Below are 14,168 nucleotides of genomic sequence, written 5' to 3' on the forward strand. Positions count from 1 at the left end.
CTATTTTTAACTCTTTGAGGAACCTCCACACCATTTTCCACAGTGGCTGCACCAGGTCACATTCCCACCAACTGTGCAAGGGTTGGGTTCCCCTTTTTTCACATCCTCGCCAACAATTGTGGTATCTTGCCTTGTTAATGTTCCCCATTCTCACTGGTGTTAGGTGGAATCTCATTGCAGTTTTGATTTGTATTTCCCTGATGGCAAGTGATATGGAGCATTTTCTCTTGTGCTTGTTGGCCATGTCTATGTCTTCCTCTGTGAGATTTCTGTTCATGTCTTTTGCCCATTTCATGATTGGATTGTTTGTTTCTTTGGTGTTGAGTTGAATGAGTTCTTTATAGATCTTGGATACTAGCCCTTTATCTGACACATCATTTGCAAATATCTTCTCCCATTCTGTAGGTTGTCTTTTAGTTTTGTTGACTGAATACTTTGCTCTGCAAAAGCTTCTTATCCTGATGAAGTCCCAAGAGTTCATTTTTGCTTTTGTTTCTCTTGCCTTCATGGATGTATCTTGCAAGAAGTTACTGTGGTCGAGTTCAAAAAGGGTGTTGCCTGTGTTCTCTAGAATTTTGAATGAATCTTGTCTCACATTTAGATCTTTCATCCATTTTGAGTTTATCTTTGTGTCTGGTGCAAGAGAGTGGTCTAGTTTAATTCTTCTGCATATGGATGTCCAATTTTCCCAGCACTATATATTGAAGAGACTGTCTTTTTCCAGTGGATAGTCTTTCCTCCTTTGTCGAATATTAGTTGACCATAAAGTTGAGGGTCCACTCCTGGATTCTCTATTCTGTTCCATTGATCTATGTGTCTGTTTCTGTGCCAGTACCACACTGTCTTTATGACCACAGCTTTGTATTCCAAACTGAAATCTGGCATTGTGATGCCCCAAGCTATGGTTTTATTTTTGAATATTCCCCTGGCTATTCAGGGTCTCTTCTGATTCCACACAAATCTTAAAATAATTTGTTCCAACTCTCTGAAGAAAGTCCATGGTATTTTGATAGGGTTGCATTAAACGTGTAAATTGTCCTGGGTAACATTGACATTTTCACAATATTCATTCTTCCAATCCATGAGCATGGAATATTTTTCCATGTCTTCCTCAATTCCTTTTAGAAGTGTTCTGTAGTTTTTGGGTATAGATCCTTTACCTCTTTGGTTAGGTTTATTCCAAGGTATCATATGTTTTTGGGTGCCATTGTAAATGAGATTGACTCCTTAATTTCTCTTTCTTCAGTCTCATTGTTAGTGTATAGAAATGCCACTGACTTCTGGGCATTGATTTTGTATCCTGCCACACTGCCAAATTGCTGCATGAGTTCTAGCAACATTGGGGTGGAGTCTTTTGGGTTTTCTATGTAGAGTATCATGTCATCAGTGAAGAGGGAGAGTTTGACTTCTTCTTTGCCAATTTGAATGCTATTTATTTCTTTTTATTGCCTGATTACTGAGGCTAGGACTTCTAGTACTATATAGAATAGGAGTGGTGAGAGTGGACATCTCTATCTTGTTCCTGATCTTAGGGGAAAGGCTCCCAGTGCTTCCCCATTGAGAATGATATTAGCTGTGGCCTTTCATAGATGGCTTTTAAGATGTTGAGGAATGTTCCCTCTATCCCTACACTGTAAAGAGTTTTTATCAGGAATGGATGCTGTATTTTGTCAAATGCTTTCTCTGCATCTAATGAGAGGATCATATGGTTCTTGTTTTTGCTCTTGTTGATATGATGAATCACATTGATTGTTTTATGAGTTTTGAACCAGCCTTGCATCCCAGGGATAAATCCTCCTTTTCATGATGAATAATCTTCTTAATGTACTGTTGGATCCTATTGGGTAGTATCTTGTTGAGAATTTTTGCATCCATATTCATCAGGGATATTGGTCTATAATTTTCCTTTTTCGTGGGGTCTTTGTCTGGTTTTGGAATTAAGGTGATTCTGGAATCATAGAATGAATTTGGAAATATTCCATCTCTTTCTATATTTCTGAACAGCTTTAGTAGATAAGTATGTTTTTTTCTTTAAACGTTTGATAGAATTCCCCAGGGAAGCCATCTGGCCCTGGACTTTTGTGTCTTGGGAGGTTTTTGTCTTGGGAGGTTTTCTTTTTTTTTTTAAGATTTATTTATTTATTCATTCAGAGAGAGCAAAGAGAGAGGCAGAGACACAGGCAGAGGGAGAAGCAGGCTCCATGCAGGGAGCCCGATGCAGGACTCGATCCTGGGTCTCCAGGATCACACCCCAGGCTGCAGGCGGCGCTAAACCACTGCGCGATCGGGGCTGCCCTTGGGAGGTTTTCTATTTCTTCCAGTTCCAGTTTTGGTAGTTTGTGGCTTTCCAGGAATGCATCCATTTCTTCTAGATTGCCTAATTTATTAGCATATAGCTGCTCATAATATGTTTTTAAAATCGTTTGTATTTCCTTGGTGTTGGTAGTGATCTCTCCTTTCTCATTCATGATTTTATTAATTTGAGTCTTCTCTCTCTTCTTTCTAATTAGGCTGGCTAATGGTCTTATTAATTCTTTCAAAGAACTAACTCCTGTTTTTTTCTTTTTTTATCTTATCTGTTCCACAGTTCTTCTGGTCTCTATTTCATTGAATTCTGCTCGAATGTTTATTAACTCTTCTTCTGCTGGGTGTAGGATCTATTTGCTGCTTTTTCTCTAGCTCCTTTAGGTGTAAGGTTAGCTTTTGTATTTGAGTTCATTCCAGTTTTTGGAGGGATGCTTGTATTGCGATGTATTTCCCCCTCAGAACTGCTTTTGCTGTATCCCAAAGAATTTGAATCGTTGTATCTTCATTCTCATTAGTTTCAATGAATCTTTTTAATTCTTTCTTATGTTCCTGGTTGACCCTTTCATCTTTTAGCAGGATGGTCCTTAACCTCCACATTTTTGAAATCCTTCCAAATGTCTTCTTGTGATTTAATTCTAATTTCAAATCATTACGATCTGAAAATATGCAGGGGACTATCCCAATATTTTGGTATTGGATAAGACCTGATTTGTGACCCAGTATGTGATCTATTCTGGAGAAAGTTCCATGTGCACTTGAGAAGAATGTGTATTCAGTTGCATTCGGACATAAAGTTCTGTAGATATCTGTGAAATCCATCTGGTCCAGTGTATCATTTAAAGCTCTTGTTTCTTTGGAGATGTTGTGCTTAGAAGACCTATCGAGTGTAGAAAGCACTAGATTGGTCATAAGCCAGTCACGAAGCACCTCGGGGTTACACAGGTATACTTATACCATAGGTCAGGATCCTGTGAGCCATTGTAATGGCTGCAGCTGAGGCCAAAATGAGGCAACCCGGTCCCCTTCTAAGTATAAGAGGAAATAATTGGCTAGTTTTGCTACAGAAGGTGACAATGTGTGCCTCTTGGAGCATTTCCACCCCATCGTGGTGCCCCCATTGAAATGAGGACAGAGGGAACGTGCTATTGTGATATTACATTGCTGGAACCCAGGCAACTTTCAAGTGGTACTCCATGGTTCATTAACCCCCTTCTGGTCAATCTTCCATCCTTATATTTGTGCCTCAGATACACAGGATACCAGCCCACACGCATTATAAATATCATCCATAGACACCCGGTGATGTGCCTAGGAAGTAGATTGTAGCCTGATCCCACAGGGCAGGTTGGGAAACTGTGGACTATTTAATAGACCCAGTGGGTTAGGTAGGACACAGCACTGGGAAAACAGAGAAATAAAGGTCTGAATTCAGCTCCGTGTTCTCAAAGGTAGACCTTACTTGCATGTTCAGAGGGTTGTGTCTATGGTATTTTTTTAGCTCATCATGTACAGTTAAGATGACATGTTATAGCATGCATCTGCCAAGAAGGGGCTCTGGATAGGTCTGACTGAAGGAAGGGGCCCAGGTCCCAGAATCTTGAAAAAGTGACTTCACTTCGTTGGTGACAGGCCCACAACTGATGGGGAACTCCGGTAACAAGGAACCTGTGGGAACCAGGTCCCGCTTTCCAGCTCACTTAACTGCAGACGGTCAAGAGAACAAGATGTTCTGTTACTGTTGTCCTACTTTCAGGCACTCTGAGTCCAGAGTGAGAGATTTTCATGTCGCTATGTCAGCTCAGCCCTCTTCTCCAGCGCTTCTGGCTATGTGGTGGGAGACATCAACAGGTACCACAAGGCAACCTGGGGCAGCCCACTGGTGAGGAGACCACACTGTGATCTCAGCTGAGCAGGAGTACACCTCTTACACCTTACTGTGTGGGTTTATGTGTGTCTGGGTCTGTGTATGTGTGTGTGTGCGTGTGTGTAGAGGGGACAGAGGAGAGGAACATGCCCTTCCTGGGCACAGACCAGCTTCCAGGAGTTGGAAGCCTGATACATCTTTTATGTTCAGACCCCAGGTCATAGCAGGCATGATGAGAAGGTGAGTTCTGGGCACCAAGCTCAACTTCCAATATATTAGTCATGAGCCCAAGAGCTTCTTTCACCTGGCTTCCTCCTTGTCAGATGTCTCCACAGCTGCACCTCTGGCCTGAACAGGAGAATGCAATTTCTAATGGGGGTGTCCCCTTGGGGGTGATGTCGAGGGAGGACCCTAATGTCTCTTGGCCCTGTATATACGGGGCCCTGTCTTTGCAGAGCTGCATCCAGGAGATCTTGGAGGAGATGGTCTGTGGCTTCAACTATTCCAACTCCCTAGACAATTATCAGGTGCACCAGAGAAACAAGGATCAGTGCTGCTCTGAGGTGAGAAAGGGAAGAGGGCTCACCACAGAAATATGGCACCCACACAAACATGGAGAGAAAACTGGGGCCCTCCCATAGTGTTTCCACAGGAGTGTCGCACCAGCCCAACCGCAGAGACCTCTGAACCTCCACGCCTATCCTCCAGCTACGTATGATGTGGGAAGACACTCTTCACCTGTATTGGATAAGTACAGAATATATTTCATGTTTTTTAGGAGTTGGTGGGGGGGGGTCACAAAGCCATGAGTATCTTTGCGTTTTACTTCTGTTTTTATTATTTCACGTACTCCTCCCAGCTATCCTGTGTAGAAGCCAGCTCCACTGTCCCTGCAGACCTTCTCCGAGCCTTTCCAAATCATCACACTAAGAGGGTGATTTAACACAAAAGGGTGTGATGAAGCCATTTTATATGTTTTCATATAGAATGTTTATATAGTTTCTCTCAATAGATTCTATATGTTTCTCTATAACATGTCGTCTCTCAGAACACATCAAATCATTGTAGGCCCAACAGGACATGAGCTGTATCCCTATAGATCTTTGTAGTAGTCCATAAATGAGGCGGTCTGCCACACGGATTCAGATTTTCGAGACCCTTGGCACGTGACCTGATGCCATTCTCTTGCCATTTCTGCAGTGCTGCAAGGAACACCGTATGTGTCCCCACAGACTGTTTTGGTTGCTAGATCTGCCATAACCTGGAACCCCAGATTAGGGGGAAGGCCTCTGATGCCTCCTGGCACCAGTAGCTGGCTCTTTTTGTAATGACCCACCCAGGAGATCTTGGATGAGTTGCTCCAAGAGTTGAACTCCTCCAACTCCTCTGACAAGCACAGGGGCATCAGGCCACCAACTACTTCCATTGAAGGTCTGCGGTAAGAACAGGTCCACATTCATGGTCAAACTCAAGACACAGAGATGATCAGGGCAAGACCAGAACACAGACTAGAAACAACTGATGCCCTTGGGCCTTGCAGGAGAAGGTAGTTTTCCCCTGACCCTTCCTCCCTATGTCAGGAACAGACCAAGCCACATCAGCTTAAGGGAAACCCCATGCAGCTCACGCTCTGGTCTCTTCTCAGCTGCAATGTATGTGATCTTAAGCAGCATGTGAGGGTCTAGCCCTCTGTGTTCTGTGTGAGGCCATAACTGAAGACTTAATGGCATACTGGTCTTCATAAAACTATTAGTTGAGAGGAATGCTGTTGTTGCTCAGCTAACAGAATGTGTTGAAGTTTGCCATGTCTTCCCTAAAACCAATGATACTTTGAAGCCTCAAACCTTTTTCTGTGTGGGCACTCAAGTCCCTTGTCCTGTAGAACTTCCCAAGGGGATGGGAGTCTCTGGTCTGAGAGCCAGACCCTGATCTTCACAGTGGTTCTTGGTTTGGAAGCTGACTACAGTGCTCCTCCTTGTGTCTCTGGTGTGAAAAGGAATCAACCTTATTCCTGGGTGAGGCCAGGACCATGCTGATGCTCAAAGAAGGGAGAATGGATAATTTTGTACAGTCCTTGGTACCATCCTTCCAGGATAGAAGCCTCGCAAACAACCCAGTCATTTCCTGTATCTACCAGGTGTTCACCACAGCCCAACAGGTCCTGGGCCAGCAATTCCCCAAGTGAGTGACCACCCCATATGCAGCATGGGGGAGGGGGGAGGCTCGCCTCTACTGCCAGTATGTTTTGGGAATGTCACTGCACCTCTCTGAGCTTCCTTTTGCTCCTCTGAAAAGTGCTGTGGTAAGAGGATGAACCTCATCGGGCTACTGTGGAAATCCTGAGAGAAAACAAGGCATAGACTTATCTGGTGCCTGGCTCTGTAGAAAGGGCTGCTGGGCATCTTCATGTGTAGCAGTTTTCTCTCCACAGCTAAGAAGGTCTCCACATCAACCCCTGTGGGCCTGTGGCACTTCTGGTTTTACAGAAGCACATGCAAAGCAGGCAGTTTTCCTGTATGCAAAGGACTTCTGAGATTCCATCTAACTGGTCCTGATACTCTGTCCACATAAGTAAGAGGTCCTGATACTCTGTCCTCATAAGAGTAGAGGTCACTGGGGGAAGGCAGAGCAGCTCAAGTTCCACTCAGTATACAAAAAGTGCTGGTTGGGATTCCTTCTCCAATAATATATATTGAGCACCTCGTGTTGCAGACACATTTCTATTCACTGAGATAATTGAAGGAATAAAGAAGGTACAGTGTCTCGGTCCCAAGACTAATCAGAGTGTCAGACAATCACTCTGTATGTCGTAGGCACACATGTCCATAGTTTTTTAGATGTGACATCTTCATGGCCGCCTCAAGGAATGAATGGATCCACCCATATCTGGACCATTATCATGGACCATAAGATCAAGTAAGGGCACTTAGGGGCTCATTCAGGTAGGCCTATGCCATAAGGTCAGGTTGTTATCCCAGGGTCCCGTGTTTGAGCCCTCCATTGGGCTCCCTGCTCAGTGGGGAGCCTGGTCACCATGCTTATTTGCTCACTCACTCGCTCGCTCTAATAAATATCCTTAAAAATTTTTGGGAAAGATCAAGTAAAACTTTGATTGATCTTTGGATCCAGAAGGAGAACCTTAATTTCTCCACAGAGCATGTTGGGAGACTAAGGGTTTGTGGCTGGGGAGTAACTCTCAGAGTCATGGATCTCATAGGTCTCTTGATTTCCACTGGGAGGGTTTCATTTTTGGGGCTTCCTGTGAAGAGGGAAATGAGTCAAAGGGAGCTGTAGATGGGGTCCCAAGCCCTCTGGGAAGCAGAGCACAGTCTGGGCTGATTCGGTGCCTCAAACATCCATCTCTTCAACTGTCTCATCTCTTCCTGCACCTCTCTATACCACCTCTTCTGACCTCCACAACTGGGGCCAAGAACAGAACTTTGGTGAGCAGACCACTCACCAATCTGCCACAAACCTAAGCCCTGATACTGGTGTGCATGAAGGATGGAGTAGACGAGGCCCTTGGCCATTGAGAAAACAGGCTAAGTAGAAAAACGAGACTCATACAGGTTTTCTGGATGACCGGATCATCCACTGCAAGGACAGCAATAGGGGGGTTGGAAGTCATGCTGGGGACATTCTCTGGGGCCCACACAGACAGAATGGTGCTATGGAAGTACCATGTGGCATGAAAGGCCATGCTCTGATGCTGCTCCACATATGACTCTCCCCAGCACCCTCTCTCCCATCTTGGGTACCTGGCCTGACCAGAAACTGCAGGACACCTGGCAGTCCCTGCACTGTGCCTGTTTCAAAGGAAAGGGGGCCTGGGTGCAGGCAAATTTGCATGACTGGGACATGAATTGCCATACCTCCATTACCGTGATGCCACGGGAAATTCTGCAGCTCACTGAGGCAGACACAGAGTCAGAGGGTAAGGGGGATTGCAAGCTGGGAAGACTATCTGCAGTGCGGTTCAGGGACTGGGGGTTTCTCTATTGGCCATGGAATCTGCCCTGTTTTTGGAAGGGCATGGGGCAAGTCAGTCTTGTGGACAAACATTTCTCTTTATCCTGTCCCAGTGCCAGCTCCATGGCTCCTTCCAGCATCTCCTCGATCAGCTGTTCCAGATCTGGAACAAGAGCTCATGTCTTCTTCTGCATGTGTACCAGGTCATGAGCTGCAGTCAGTTCGACCACCAGCTTTCCTGTGAATTGTAACTCCTTCCCTAAACATACAGACAGAGCCACCTCCAGCCCCAGAGGCGACCTGCCACTGGTGCGTAACACCCGAGCACCAGCTACATGAGGAGAAGCCCGGTCTCATGGACTTCCCTCCCAAGCTGGTGGCAGAGCAATTGACATCCATAGATGGGGTGAGCAGCTGGGCTCCCAGGACGGGGCCGGGGCCGGGGCAGGCTTTCTTTCTGCTGTCATCTACCCCAGACCTGCCCTTCCCTGATGTGGGCTTGTAAGGTCAGGGTCCAAATCTCAGCTCCATCACTTACGAACCACATCAACCCGTCCAGTTCCTCAAACCCTTGCTTTCACCGTCCAGCTGCAGACTTTGGAGATAGACCCTGGCAAGGACTGACGCAGAGTTCCTGTGTCAATTAAATGAGCCAGAACTGATAGGCAAATGGGCAGGCACTGGTCCTTGGGTGGAGGAGGGCAACTCACTGTGTGCGGCCAAGCCCACGGCTCACCCACACATCTGCCTTGGAGGCTGAGCAACCTACATTTATTAGTCATCTAATGTGTGAAGTACAGGGCAGGGAGACAAACCTGTGGTTGTACCTCTCTCTGTGAGAATGTGCTGCTGAAAGGGGAGTAGGACCAGAGGCATGAACACTGGGAGGGGAAGATGCCCCTCTGAGGAGCCCCCTTGAACTTGAAGTTAGTGGGGATGATCAGGGTACAAATGCCCTCCTTCCTCTGCTCCCCCACGGCAGTATCTGCTCCTCATTCATCCTGTACTGGGCTCCCTCAGGGAAGAGGAATGGAGTGCAATCCAGGGACTCTAACTGGGTTCAGGCCACTTTCTGCGCTTGCTGAGCCCCAGCTCTGACATGGGACCCCTACATAGGACATGAATCTTGCATGTGAAATGGCTGTGAGAGCGAGTGTCCCCCTATTCTCTAGGATCTGTTCAAGAAGCTGCTGCCCCAACAGTGCCTGGGTGCCATTTGGTCCAAGCGAAATGAACCTGGAAATGAGCACCTGCCATGCACAGTCCATGCCACCATCACCCAGTTCAACGATGTGTCCAACTGCGTCATCACCACCTTCCTTGGCAACGCATGCATGATGGCCCGGGACAGGCCATGGTGGTGGAGCACTGGATCAAGGTGGCCAAGGTAAGCCTACAGGAGGCCCAGCTGACTTGCTCTCCTGAGCCTCGGGAACTGCTCTGTCCTTGATCAGTTCTCAATGTTGAAGTCTCTGGTCTGAGTTCTTCTTTCAAGGGGCATGCTGACCTTTCCTTGCATGGCCCAATGTTGGGATGCTCAGTTCCTACATGACTCTTTCCTTGGAGTGAAGGAAAATGCCCCCTCTCCCCAGCAGTGCTCCTCGCTGGGTCTTCCACGTGCCCTTCTGTAGGTCCCTAGACATCTGTCTCATCCAGGAGAGGAGACTGACACTGAAGAGGAGTGCAGCTCTCCAGGAAATTGGGCTCCTGCTATCCACCTGACAGCTCATTCTCTTCCGTCCCCAGGCCTGTCAAATCTTGCGGAACTACTCTTCCATGAATGCCATCATCTCTGCTCTGCCGAGTGCCTCAATTCACCGCCTGAAGATCACATGGACCAAAGTTTCCAGGTGAGGGGTCCTCTCTCCAGAAGGACCATGAAGGGTGAGGGATGTCCCATATGCCTGTCCTTTTCACCCCCTCAGTCACCCTGGACTTCCTAGGAGGCAGCAAACCATGAAACAGGATGTGGGCGGGCAGGGGGGCAGGTTATTTTCTCCTCCTTCCTGGGGAATAGGCCACCATGCCTCCAAATGTCCCCATTTGGGGAGACTGGGCTGAGCTGAATTAAAAGTTTTAGGATATGAACATTACAGCAACTAAAGTCTCTTCCCAATTGAAACAAAAACTGACCAAAGGAGAGCTGTTCAATTAATAGGGGACTGGATGCAGTGGATGACCCACAAGAGAGCTCCCTCCTGTGTCCTCCAATGACCTAAGTGCTCAGAGGAACCCAAAGAAAACCGTGATCCAGCAGTTTGACTCCTTTGAGGTCTCAGATCATAGGGACTTGCACTCAACCCTACCATAGTATTCCAACATCCATCCTGCCTTCTTTCTCTCTATTCAGGAATAACATTCGAACATTTTTTAAAATTGTGCACCAAAGACAATCCACAGAGCAGGAACCTGCTTATCAAGGTAGCATGGAAGGTGTTGGTATAGAAAGAAGAGGTGTGGGAGCAACAGTGTCCTTCGTGAATGAATTAGGGACTGGCCAGGAGCATTCCTCCAGGGAGTGAAGCCTTTTGCATGAATGTGGACACAGCCAGGGGTGAAAATCCACAAGGGGTAGAAAAGCAGTTGCTGCTCTACCAGAATCCCTAGGCTGGACACACGAGCTCCCTGACACCAGCTGGTCCAGATGGGGGCCTCTACCAAACTTGAGAGCCCAGAGGACATGCCTCTGCTCAGTTAGGGGTTTGGATGGGATGAGGGCCATAACAATGATGATAGGAATAGGACACTGGGTCCTCAGGAGACCAAGGGAGGTAGCTGGAATTCTCAACCTTTCCCAGTGAGGAACCAGGCTCAGGGAGGCCAGACTGCAAGCTCAAAGTCACACAGGGAGTGAATATGGAGCTGAGATTGTTCTAGAATCACTAGATGGCAGGCTTAAGGATAACGTAGCATGCTACCCTCTGCCTTGCGTCAGATGTCCAGGGTCTGAGTCAAAGATGGTGGGGAGAAGCAGCCTGAGGTGATTATGATCTTGAGGAACTTGTCCTTAGCCCTGCAGGAACGTCCATCTAAACTTGGAACCCTGGGGGTAAATGTTCAGAGAGCATGGAAGAGGGAGTGGCAGAAGAAGCTGAGCATGGCCCAGATACATGGCCTCGAATCCAGAGGAGACGGGGGTCTTCTCTGAAAGCTGGAAGCCCCCAAATCAAGACAGGTGGGGCCTTCCAACTCCAGCTCCACCTCCTGTTGCCACAGCTTCTAAATCCCTTCTTTTGAAGTGACCTGTATCTAAACCTAGATACAAATGTGTTTGTCGGTGGACAGGGGCCCAGGGCCACATATACAATGATTTTCTAAAGCACGCCCTTGAAATAATTAGGACTCTGATGTTCTTGGAGGGTGAGGGAAGGGTCCTTGTCTGCACCATGTGGTAAGCTGGGGTGGGCCAGGAGGCTGAATGTTTCCCGGGGAGGATCGCTGTGGACACGAGAAAGCAGGAACTCACTCCACCCCCAACCCCCTGACACAGGGTGTCGTCCCCTTCCTTGGCACCTTCCTCGCTGACCTGCTCATGCTGGATGCTGCAATGGAGGAGTACCTGGAGGTGCATGAGCCTGAGGGCTGGGAAGGAGGGGCCAGAATCCTGATGTGTGGGAGCACAGAACCCCTGAACCCCCGAGAGCCCTGAGCTCTCAGTCCTTGGCAAATTTTTCCCTCGTGACAGCCTCCCCGCTGCCCCTGTGAGCTAGAGTTACTTGCCCATGTCTGTGATGAGTAAAGGGAGGCTGCACTTAGTTCACTGGTCCTGAGATCAAATCTGCTGCCTGAATGCAAAGCAGCACGAGGTTAGTCTGGGTTGACTTCAGCCTGTCCCTTTGAGATTGCCTGTGGGGGCAGAGTGAAGTCAGGATCTCCAACTTGAGCGGGCACTTAAAGAGCCTAGCATCTCCTGCCCACTTGAGGCTTTGGCCTCCCCTTCCTGTGCTATAGGATGCCAGAACTGCCACCCCATGTCTTCCTTTCCCTGGCTCCCAGAGCCTGACCTAGATTGCAGTCCTGTCATCCGGGAAGTCATGGCCCCTTGTGTGCCTGGCCTTAGTGCAACATGAGAAGGGGTGGGTATTAGCAGCCAGTAATCACCGGAGTCCTCTCACTGACAGACTTTGGTTGTCTGCTTTCCAGGGCAATGAGTTCAACCACCGGAAGAAGAATAAGGTGAGGCTCTCTATGACTTCCTGTAGGAAAGGGTAGGGCTGTGGCTGTCAGAGATGTCCCCAGGAGGATCATTCCTTGCTTCCATCCCTTCATTCTCACATTTTTGGGAATAGTTTCATAATAAGGAAAAAGTCCCATGCAGTAAGTGAGGACAGAGGAATGGCCATCAAGGATAACTTGCCAGAGCAGGGGCAGTTTATACTCACCTCTGAGAACAAGTTGGGATGAATTTGTAGGACGGGGGTGTTGCCATGTGTCAAAGACCCAGCACTGTTCCCCTGTCCCAGTGCTCAGCCCTCCAAAGACTTGTAGCTTCCCCACCCAGGCTCTTCATGCATCCTGTCCTTCTCTTTTGGCCCAGGAATGCAGATTCATGACCGAGATCATGCTGCTCCAGGTGGCTGCAGATCATTACAACGTAGAGCCCAAGCATCCATTTAGGGCCTGGTTCCAGTCTGGGAAGTGGCTCAGTGAAGAGGAGAGGTGAGGCCCATCAGGAGCTGAATGAGGGTAGGGGTAGACTCCTCAGGTGGCCACTCCAGGGATCCTTCTAATATGGCTCCTGGGGCAGCCTCCAACCTTGCTGCTGGGGCACCAGGCTCCAGCTCCTTCGAAAATATCAGGAAAAACTCCTGAATTGAAGCTCCTGCTCAACTGACATGTGTCACTCTGTCCTTAGCTACATCTTGTCCTGCTAGCTGGCGCCCCAAACCTAGCTCACAAACAGAAAGAACTGGCCACAGTCAACCTCAGCCTGAGCTGGTGTCCAGGGGCAACAGCGGGCATGGGACCCGTCTGCTCAACAACACTTCCTTCCGTCTCTTCACTTATTTGGAGGACCAATATTTCATCATCTTAAAGAGTAAATGGTAGATTTCAATATTATAATATTAAAGCCTTTTTAGAGTCCAGGAGTAGTTTCGTTCTTTTACTTCCTATAGTAATCTAAAAGACTTGAAGAGTCTCATATTCATTTTCTTTTTCCCCCCCTAAATATTCTTTATTTATTCACGAGAGACACAGAGAGAGAGGCAGGCTCCCTGTGGGGAGCCTGTCATGGGACTCAAACACAGGGCTCCAGGATCATGATCTGAGACAAAGGCAGATGCTCAAACACTGAGCCACCCAGGTTACCCTCTTATGCTCATTTTAAACAGGAAATCTTACAGAGTCATCAGCTCTTGTATGTGGGAAAAAGTAGAAGATCCAGCCTTCCTCCCTAGCTACTGAAGGGCATCCCCAAGCCCTCCTTTCTCAGAGGACAGTGTAAGGAACTCGGGCAAACAGCAGAAACACCTCTTAACTGCTGAGATTTAGAGGTTGGAGGTATTTCCACAGGAATAGCAACAATCACTGAATTGGGGGTCTTGAAGGATACCACTTGCCAGAACTACCTCCTGCCCAAGGACAGTGGCTCCCTTTGTACAGTTTAAAGGAAGGAGGACTTTTTCTTGCCACTTTTTGCGATGTAGATGATTTTGGCTTGGGTTTTAGGGTTTGACAGTTCCATTATTAGGAACGTGTAGTTGTCTAGTTCCACCTCTGGAATTGCATCAACACTAAAGTGGGGACAAACATGTAAAGAGACTATATCCTGCACATGGAAGGCATGAGGCCAGTGGAAGATAATTAGTGGATGAAATAAGGGCAGGCAGGACTTTCCATCCTCAGTCTCACTCCAGGGGTTCCAACTTCACCCCTGACCAACACTGGAATCCTCCTGGGATCCTCGTCAGTGATCTCTGAATTCCTTTCCCTCTTGGTTTTCTTGAGGGGGAAAGATATTTGTGTACATTGAAGGTCACACCTGGGCCAGGTTCCATGAACATCTGTGCTGACTTCTGAGCTAGGA

The 14,168-nt window shown here is 47.6% G+C and overlaps 1 long non-coding RNA gene across 2 annotated transcripts; it reads left to right on the forward strand.

Moving 5' to 3' along the window:
• The first annotated feature begins 3,148 nt into the window (after window positions 1–3,148).
• On the forward strand, window positions 3,149–13,298 carry LOC140633795 (uncharacterized). Of its 2 annotated transcripts, XR_012031386.1 has the most exons (8): window positions 3,149–4,734; window positions 4,813–6,352; window positions 9,313–9,527; window positions 9,887–9,990; window positions 11,152–11,315; window positions 12,284–12,316; window positions 12,678–12,799; window positions 12,996–13,298. It is a non-coding gene; the product is annotated as an uncharacterized lncRNA (long non-coding RNA). The 2 variants fall into 2 exon arrangements; XR_012031387.1 differs by lacking the exon at window positions 11,152–11,315.
• Window positions 13,299–14,168: the final 870 nt, after the last annotated feature.

The sequence above is a fragment of the Canis lupus genome, chromosome 5 (genome assembly GCF_048164855.1).
Source record: "Canis lupus baileyi chromosome 5, mCanLup2.hap1, whole genome shotgun sequence".
In the NCBI taxonomy this organism is placed as follows: Eukaryota; Metazoa; Chordata; class Mammalia; order Carnivora; family Canidae; genus Canis; species Canis lupus.